At 38.5% G+C, this 9,003-nt stretch overlaps 1 non-coding gene across 1 annotated transcript; it reads left to right on the top strand.

Annotated features, from left to right (window-relative positions):
* Window positions 1-219: 219 nt before the first annotated feature.
* On the top strand, window positions 220-291 carry TRNAA-UGC (transfer RNA alanine (anticodon UGC)). Its single transcript has one exon. It is a non-coding gene; the product is annotated as a tRNA-Ala (tRNA).
* Window positions 292-9,003: the final 8,712 nt, after the last annotated feature.

Below are 9,003 nucleotides of genomic sequence, written 5' to 3' on the forward strand. Positions count from 1 at the left end.
AATTCTATATTAATGGTGTAAAACGTCCCTTGAGGAATGCTTAAGAATGTTCCGTGACTGGTGCAAAACGTCCCTTGAGGAATGCTTAAGAACGTTCCGTGACTGGAATTTGAAACCATAGGAACCCAGGGCTGTTTCATTCCCTAGAGATTATCTGCCCATCTTTTTAAAAGGACTAACTGTGCCAACTAATCTCCATATCAGGCTGTCTCCATATCTGGGGATGTAGCTCAATGGTAGAGCATATGCTTTGCAGGCATAAGGTCCCAGGTTCGATCCCTGGCATCTCTACAACTTTTTCCCCTCAACTGTACTAACCTGATTTTTAGGCTCACTCATTAAATATCATAGCATCCTTACAGTGGAAGGTATGTCATCAGCACTGCACATCAGTCTAGATGACAGGTGATATCTTACTCTATTAAATGAACTCCATGAAAAGCTTGTGTTGTGATAATATTTTCTTTCAGTATTAATAGCACCTTTTTATTAATCGAAAATAAAAAACTTAGTCTTCCCAACAAATCTTTACTTCTCTACTGGATTTATCTAAATTACTGCTAACATCCCATTTCTTTTCATAAAACCATACAAATGGTCAGGTGGACACTTACCCGCTCTGCCATGGGCATAGCCTACTTAAAGAATGAAAACACAACAAACATACTTCTAACACTTCTTATTTTCAAAGTATTTTCACATGCGATATCCTTTTAGTATTCACAGCAGAGTTATAGGAGGTGATGGTGCTGGGACAGCCTCACAGACTTCACAAAGTAGAGAGATGTCTTTGGTGAGTTCCACCTCTTCTGTGTTATGGATCTATTTGAGTATATGGTTGTGTACTTTCCCCGGACGTCTAAGTTGTATCTCCCATTCTCATCGGGACAGAGTTAAGGTAACTCTCATGCTGCCCATCAGCCTTCCTTCCCAGATGACACATGATGGTGTTTGATGTGAATCAAGGTACGGTTCTCCCTCTGTGTTGAGGACCCCCTGGAAGTGGCCCTGCCTGCCTTTACTTGTTTGCATTATGAATAAAACCGGGAGATCCGATGTTCAACACTTAAGTTGCGAGGATAAATCTAAGACTTTCAGATCAAAGACATTTTTAAATATGTAATACAAGGTTGTACATGGATTCATGTTTCGGGGGAATATTAAAAAACTCCCTTAACTTATTCACCATCTTTGAGAAGCTATTAAACCTGAGAAGAGAGTGAAACAGTTTCTCTAATTACTAACCTATATTACACATTTTATTGCTTCATTTGAAATAGTATCTCTTCTCCGTGTGCTCTCAAGGTCAGTGTCCCCTTTCTTGGTGCACAATGATGCTTGGAAAGAGGAAGAGAAAGATTACAGGCACCAGCTCGGCCCCTGTCTCCACCTGCCCAAAATTGTGTGACAATCCCCATATTTTCTTGACAGCCTAAACGACACCCTTCTTTTTCTTAAAGCGTGACTCAACTCTCAAGCTCTTGAACTAAAGTTAAATACCATTTCATTTTTTATATTCTGGAAAACGAGAGGACTGTCATAGAAGTAAACCAGAAACTGTAAACAAATAAGCATTGCATGTTTTCTGTGCCAAAGAGGGCCAAAAAGAGAAAAACACCAACAAAACAAGTCCTATGACAGCTATGAGTACTAACAGGAACGATGATGGCAGCAACATGAGCTCCTCCATTCCTTACCACAACCTATGAGGTAGGTGCTCTCTTCAGCCCCATTATAAAAATGAGGAAACTGATGAACTGGGGTCCTGCACAATTGCTTTAGGTCATAGGTCTAGCTGAGCAGTAGGGCCACTACACAGACCTGAGAATCACTCTGGCCCTGACACTACAGAGACGTGTAATGTTGAGAAATGAATCTGCCTCTATGGGTCCCCTAGATTGCACACAGATGGTTGCAGGCTAGAGCCAAAACAGCCTGGGCTCTGGTGCTGGTTTGACTCCACACTCAGGATTCTGGTAGATGACTGTGTGGGCATTGTAGCCCCAGTGACCTCCTGTAGTTTTAGAAAACAGCGATAATGATATTAAGCTCAGAGGCATTTGGGAGAATCTGGAAAGTTGACATATTTTACATGCCTTAATTCCTGATACACTAATTGTCAATAAATATGAGTTCCTATTTTTCCCTTGAACAAGTAAGAGAAAGATGACAGTTGAGGAGTCTTATCATTCCAAAATGCAAATTCCAAGACAAACCCATTATTTGGAGAATTAAGGAATATAACTAATGAAAGGAATATATAAATACATAGAAATATAAATAATTTCAGAGTTATTGTGCAATATTTTAATGAAAGTGAATGGGTAGAAGTATTCAAATTAGAGTCAGAGTATGGTGAACATGCTTTGAGCTTGAAGAAAGGAGGGAACTCATAACCTGGTAAGGTTTGGAAATTTTGAAGGACTAGGGAAACAGTGCAGGTACAGAAGACTGCAGAGCCTTTTAAGGAGGCAAAAAAGTGGGGGTGCCTGGGTGGCTCAATTGGTTAAGCATCTGATTTTTTATTTTAACTTGGTTCATGGTCTCAGAGTCGCGGGATCAGAGCGCAGAGTCTGTTCGAGATTCTCTTTCCCTCTGCCTCCCTCGCACCCTCCTCCATTTGCTCACGTGCTTTCTCTCTCGAAATAAATAAATAAAATCTCAAAAGAGAGAGAGAGAGAGACAAAAATGTGCTCACCATCCACCATGTGGCAACATGTGCAGAAGAGGCCAGACAGTACAAGAATTCGGAGATCAACGGATCCACGTTTGATAGGCGCCGATCAGAGAGTTAATTATACTGCGAAGTCAGGGTGTGGGAGATAAAGCAGGAATGGAGACTTGCAATCCAAGTTGGGGTGGCTGTAGACGTCTGTAGAATTTGCTCTTGATGCCGGTGATAAAGGTTAGACCCCATTACTTCTTGCATTTTTCATTTCCTCTTGACTTCTTGATTCTGTAATGCTCAGTTCAGAATCACTCTCTTCCCCAGGGTTCCTTATGCCTGCCAGCCACTGTCAGGTACCCTCCACTGAACACTCAATGTCCCATGCTTCCTTTTATCACAAACTCATTATACTTGACTATAACTTATGGACGCTTTGCCTTGTCTAATGACTGTGAGCTCCTCGAGAATGGAGATCATCTCTTAGTCATCTTCATGTTTTTATAACTACATTACAGTAGTAGATTTACAGAAAAGTTGGGGGAAGATAGTACAGAGTCTCCATATACCTCAGCACACGGTACCCCTTACTGACATCATTTATCAGTAATGGTACCTTTGTTAAAATGAACAAAGCACTACCAATACATAATTAACTAAAGTCCATAATTTATTCAGGTTTTCTCAGATTTTATCTAATGTCCTATTTCCATTCCATGATCCTATCCAGAAGGATGTTTGTGTGGCTTCTTAGTTTTTTTACCAGTGTGACTGGTTTTCAGACTTTCCTTGTTTTTCCTTGACTGTTTTGAAGTCAGATACAAAGCAGTACTGGTTAGGTATATCGGAGGATGCCCTTTTATTGGAATTAGTCTGATGTTTGTCTCATAAGTAGATTGTAGTTACAGGTTTCTGGAAAGAAAAACACAGAAATAAAATGCTATTTTTGTGACATCATCTCAAGGCTATATACTCTCAAAGACTTATCATTGTTAATATTGACTTAATCACCTGGCTGAGATTTTTCAGATTTATCTACTGTAGAGTCCCCCACCCTTTCTATACTGTGTTCTGAAAGGAAATCACTATGTGTAGCCTGCACTCAATAAGTAGAAAGTCCCCCTTTCTGTAGGATGGAGAACCTATACATTATTCTGAATTATTTGGTACAAGAATTCTCTACCATTTAGTAATTTATGCAGTCATTTAGTTATCAGTAAGTACTCATGCCTATTTATTTTATACTTTGGGTTATAATCCAATGTAACTTTATTTTTTGGTCAAATGGCTCCTGTTTTGGCTATTGGGAGCTCTCTCAGTTGGCCCTTGCATCCCTCCGACACAGCCCCATGAGTGTCCACTTGTGTGTGCTCAGCATTTCCCTACTTTCTGACACCACAAGGTATTGCGGGCTCATTTTGCATATTTTCTGTCCCAGTCCTGGAATCAACCATTTCTCCCAAGAGCTCTGGGTTTTTGTTTCTTTCTTTTGCTTTTGTTTTGTTTTATTTTTGTTTCTGAGAATGGTATTAGAAGCCACAATTTAGGAGCTCAGAGTGCTGATTAACCACTGGGGCTTCAGTGCCTAAGCAAGAAAATATATGCAAATGTATAGTTATGCATGAAAATCTACAAATACTTCTAGGTGTAACCAGCTGTATCATATTGAGTGAAACATGAGTTCCTACTGATGTTTCCATCTCTAATGCTTTACCATGTGGATGATTCTAGCCTCCTCAATTTGCTTATCTGTAAAGTCCCACCTTAACATTGAGGAATCTATCTACTGACACGTTCAGCTGCTTATACATGTACCGGAATTGTGACAGCAGCATCAGAATTGTTAACCTGTATACCACACTGAAAAACAATTTTATCAACTAGAAGGCAGTGTTTAGTTGCATTCATTTTGGTTTTGGTCATACAGATTCCACCCATTTCCAAAGTTACTTAGATGAGCACCTTCCCCCAGCCCCTTGTGTGAGGTTGTTTCAAACATTTGTAACAGATAGAATCTCTTGTCACAGTGTCAAGTTCCTTCGTGGGATGACCTAACTTCCTAACGATTTTCTAATTTGCATATTTTTTGTCGTGATGTTCTGTAGGTTTGGACAAATGAACTACATCATGTATCTACTATCACAGTATTGTACAGACTAGTATAAATTCCCTAAATCTGGGATACCTGGGTAGCTCAGTTGGTTGTGTCTGCCTTCCGCTCAGGTCATGATTCCAGGCACATAGGATCTAGTCCCACATCGGGCTCCTTGCTCAGCAGGGAGCCTGATTCTCTCTCTGCCTGCTGCTCCCCCTGCTTGTGATCACTCTCTCTCTCTCTCTGACAAATAAATAAATAAAATCTTAAAAACAATTACCTAAATCTTCTGTGTTCCATCTATTCATCCTTCCCATCTCCCCACAAAGCTCTGGTAACCACTGATCTTTTTATTGTCTCTATAATTTTGCCTTTTCTAAGATAAGATATAATTAGAACAATACGGTGTCAGTCTTTTTCTGACTGTCCTATTTAATATATCTATATACACATAAGATTCCCTCATGTTTTCCATGGCTTCATCACATATGAATAATTGAAATGAGTGATAAATACAGTATATTTGTGTACAGATGGAGTGTATTTTCATGACAGTGGTTATCCTGAAACACGAGGCACCAGGAGGCCCTTGAGGTTTTGTTATTATTACTTTAAGTTCTTTGATTTGCTTTGATTGTTGTTAGAGCAGATGCACAGTACTGGAGTCCCTGAGCATCTGTGATTTATGGGGATGGATTAAAGAGCCTCCCAGTTTCCCAGAAAAACATGCGAATACATGTGCACACATATAGACGTGAATGGGACCTACATCTTTATTTTAAAGTTATTTCCTCTAATATCCATATTTATGTTGAAATCACACTCAAGCTATATTTGCTAGCTGTGGTAAGAACTTTAATGTCTTATACTAACTATCAAAAAATCTATTGTTGAATTAAGAATTGCTAGTATTACAGAAGAATTATCAGCTGCTTGTGGTGATTTTGATCTCTTGTTGTTTTAACATTGATGCAAAAAACTTGAATATATTCCATAAATGCTGAAATATACTTATAGAGATACGTGTATCTTGAATAATGACATGGAGAAGTCACCAATAAGCACCTTTAGTAAATTGCAAATTATTGTCTATTGCAATGTCCAGAAATGTAAGTTTCAGAGAGAGTGGCATTTCTCCCGGAAATTGGATCCTTGGAAGGGTGAGTCAGCCGAGTCCAAACTTTGATCTCAGCCCTGCAGAGAGTGTCAGGGATAGCAATCACAGGCAAGGAAGTGGGTCAGATTGCCCCTCTGAGAACAGGGTTTTTCCACTAACTTCCTGGTGGATGAAAAAAGTATTCTGTGCCAACCTGCCCATGCTAACCTCCCTTTAAACCCTCTCTTCGTTTATAGAAACACAAAAATCTGTTCCCTAATGAACAATGTATCTCTCTATCAGTAAGTCCAAGGGTCATGCATGCTAATGCTCAGATTCAGAGCTATTTGCAGAGGAGGCTGTTGGACACATGCAGGGACTTGATCACACCCAGGGCTCTGTACACCTTCCCAGAGCTCCAAGGCTGCCACTAGTGCAATTATGGCTTCCTCCATGGGCTCTCATTTTTAGCCCTTCCTGGGCACAGTGCCTCCCAAATTTGCCTGCTTTCTCTAGTCCTTGTATAAAACTCCCTTATTCTGTAACTTGCAGTGACTTTTCTTCCTGACCCCATTTAGACTAATGTCCTGAGATAAACACGTTTCTTGGAGGGAGTTGAGGATTTATTTACACATTTGTAGACTGTTACATTTGTATATGCATTTACCTAAAAGCAGAAAAAAAAAAAAAAAGCAAAACTGTGGTTACATGTTGATGGGTTATTTTTCATAGAATTTGTATGCTTTGGTGAAAACAACTTTAAAATGCCATAGATTTTACTATGTTTTCTATTACTGTAAACACTTTACATGTAAAGAAAAACAGGAAGCACAATTAAATATTCTTACCTGATGCAAAGTAAACACCCAAGAAGATTGTGTTTGAGGTCATTACAAAGTACATAAAGCCATATGAGGTATAAAAATATATATTTCTAAAAGCTCACAAGTTGTAGCCAATTGAATAAATGTATTGCAAATTGCTTGTAAGGTAGAAAGTTTCACAGATCATTTTTCACTTTCATTCAGACATGGGTCTGGAACAAAGTTACTAACCGTGATTAATGCTGGTTTTATCTTGAAATTTCCTTCATCTACACAACCAATGCTCAAAATCAAGATATTAAAATATGTGTTTTTATTGCTCAATTTGCATATTCAAGAAACAGTAGTTGAGGTTGCTACATGGATTTCTACTTAGTAAATCTTGTGAGCTAAGGCAGAAATGGAAAATAGCAGTGCAATCTACCAAGAAAAAGATTTAATTTTCAGCTATCAAAGTTGCAATGAAATCTGTAACGTGGGGCTTGTACTGAACATGTCCTTCATGTGTTATTTTGCTATTGCGTGATTTCTGTCCTTTCTGAGACTGCCACGCATAATGATGTCAAGCAGAGTTCCTCATTCTTGCTATTGTCACTCACAGCCCACTTGATAAATAGTACTGGACAGGATGGAAGGTGGAAAAAATGCTTTTTCCAAAATTTGTGGAAGCCTTATGCATTGTTATCTATTTCAAAAGAAATAGATCACAGAAATGTGCTTTTCCTTTACACATGTGTCAAACTGGGAATGAGAGGCCACATTTCAATGGAAAGGTCTTCTCTACTACTTTACCTTCCTATGACACCTCTCTTGGGGTGGCCCTCAATACAGATGGAGTAAAATGCATTAAACTCTGTGATGTCCCTGTGTTGAAAGATTACATTACTGCTTCATCAGGGATAATATTCTGGACCATGGAACTGGGAGTACAGCGAATATAGAAATGTCCAACTGGGGCACCTGGGTGACTCAGTCGGTTAAGTGTCCATCTTTATCTCAGGTCATGATCCCAGGGTCTTAGGATCAAGCCCTTTATTGACCTCCCTGATCAGCAGGGAGCCTGTTACTCCCTCTCTTACCACCCCTGCTTGTGTTCACTTTCTCTGTCAAATAAATAAAATCTTTAAAAAAAGAAAGAAAGAAAGAAAAAGAAAGAAAAAAAGAAAGAAACGTCCAGCTGTAAGATGCCATTAGGCAGGACATTAAGTCTAGAAGATTCTTTGTTTCTCTATGAAGCAAGAACCAAAAAGAAGTATTTAAAATGGACCTCTCTATTAATTATACATGTTTAAACTTGCTTCTGTGTGGTATTAATTTTAACTCTCTTGAGACAGCAGTTCCATTATAATCGTGTTTCTGATAGCTCCAAGTCTTCTTTAGGGATAGGGACATCCAGTTAGCATTCCAAAATTATAGATTCTTCTATTTACTAGTATTGAAACTGGGATGTAACTTTTTTTAACATAATATTTGCATTTTTGAGCACTTTAGTTTTTAAGATTTATGTTAGAAACAAATTGATCCTTCAGTTGTGATGACAGATCTTTAAGTAAACTGTCACATGGGAAAATTAAATATAAATATGTGCCTTCTCCATATATTATTACTCAATTCCCAGAGCAAATAAGAAGGTTGAGACAACTTTATATCTCTCACTTAAGTAAATAGATTTACATGATTGAGATAATCATTGTTTCCCTTCCCTTGAAATAAAAATGGTAGGCAGCAAAGTACTTAAAACCCAAAGAAATTAGAATATTTCCCTTTTTTATTTAATTTTTTTAGAGATTTATTTATTTATTTGAGAGAGAGAGCCCACACTGATGAGTGGGTGGGGGAGGGACAGAGGGAGAGAGTGGGAGAATCCTCAAGCAGACCCTGGGCTAAGGTAGACCCTGAGTCAGGGCTCCATCTCATGACCCTGAGATCATCATCTGAGCTGAAACCAAGAGACAAACACTCAAGCAACTGAGCCACCGAGACACCCTGAATAATTTGCATTTCTCTTTTTAAAAATCTTACTTGTGAAGTGGAGCGAAAAGTAATGGGTCCAGGATAATATGAATAACAAGTACAGAGAATATAAAAACTCTTTTTGTCCTCAGGTATTTTGCCGGGAAGTAAATATCAATGATTGTCATGTCTCTAAGAGAAAATTCAGGGCATGTTCTTTTAAATTTATCAATCATGTCATTGCTTTTCATTTTATACTCTTGCAATATTTTAATAAAATATTGCCTTATTATTGAGGGTAACGACTGCTAACACTGAAGCATCACTAGTAATTTTTCCCTTAGATATCTTCCATATACCTGTGAACTTA

This window comes from Lutra lutra, chromosome 12 (assembly GCF_902655055.1).
Source record: "Lutra lutra chromosome 12, mLutLut1.2, whole genome shotgun sequence".
Taxonomy (NCBI): domain Eukaryota; kingdom Metazoa; phylum Chordata; class Mammalia; order Carnivora; family Mustelidae; genus Lutra; species Lutra lutra.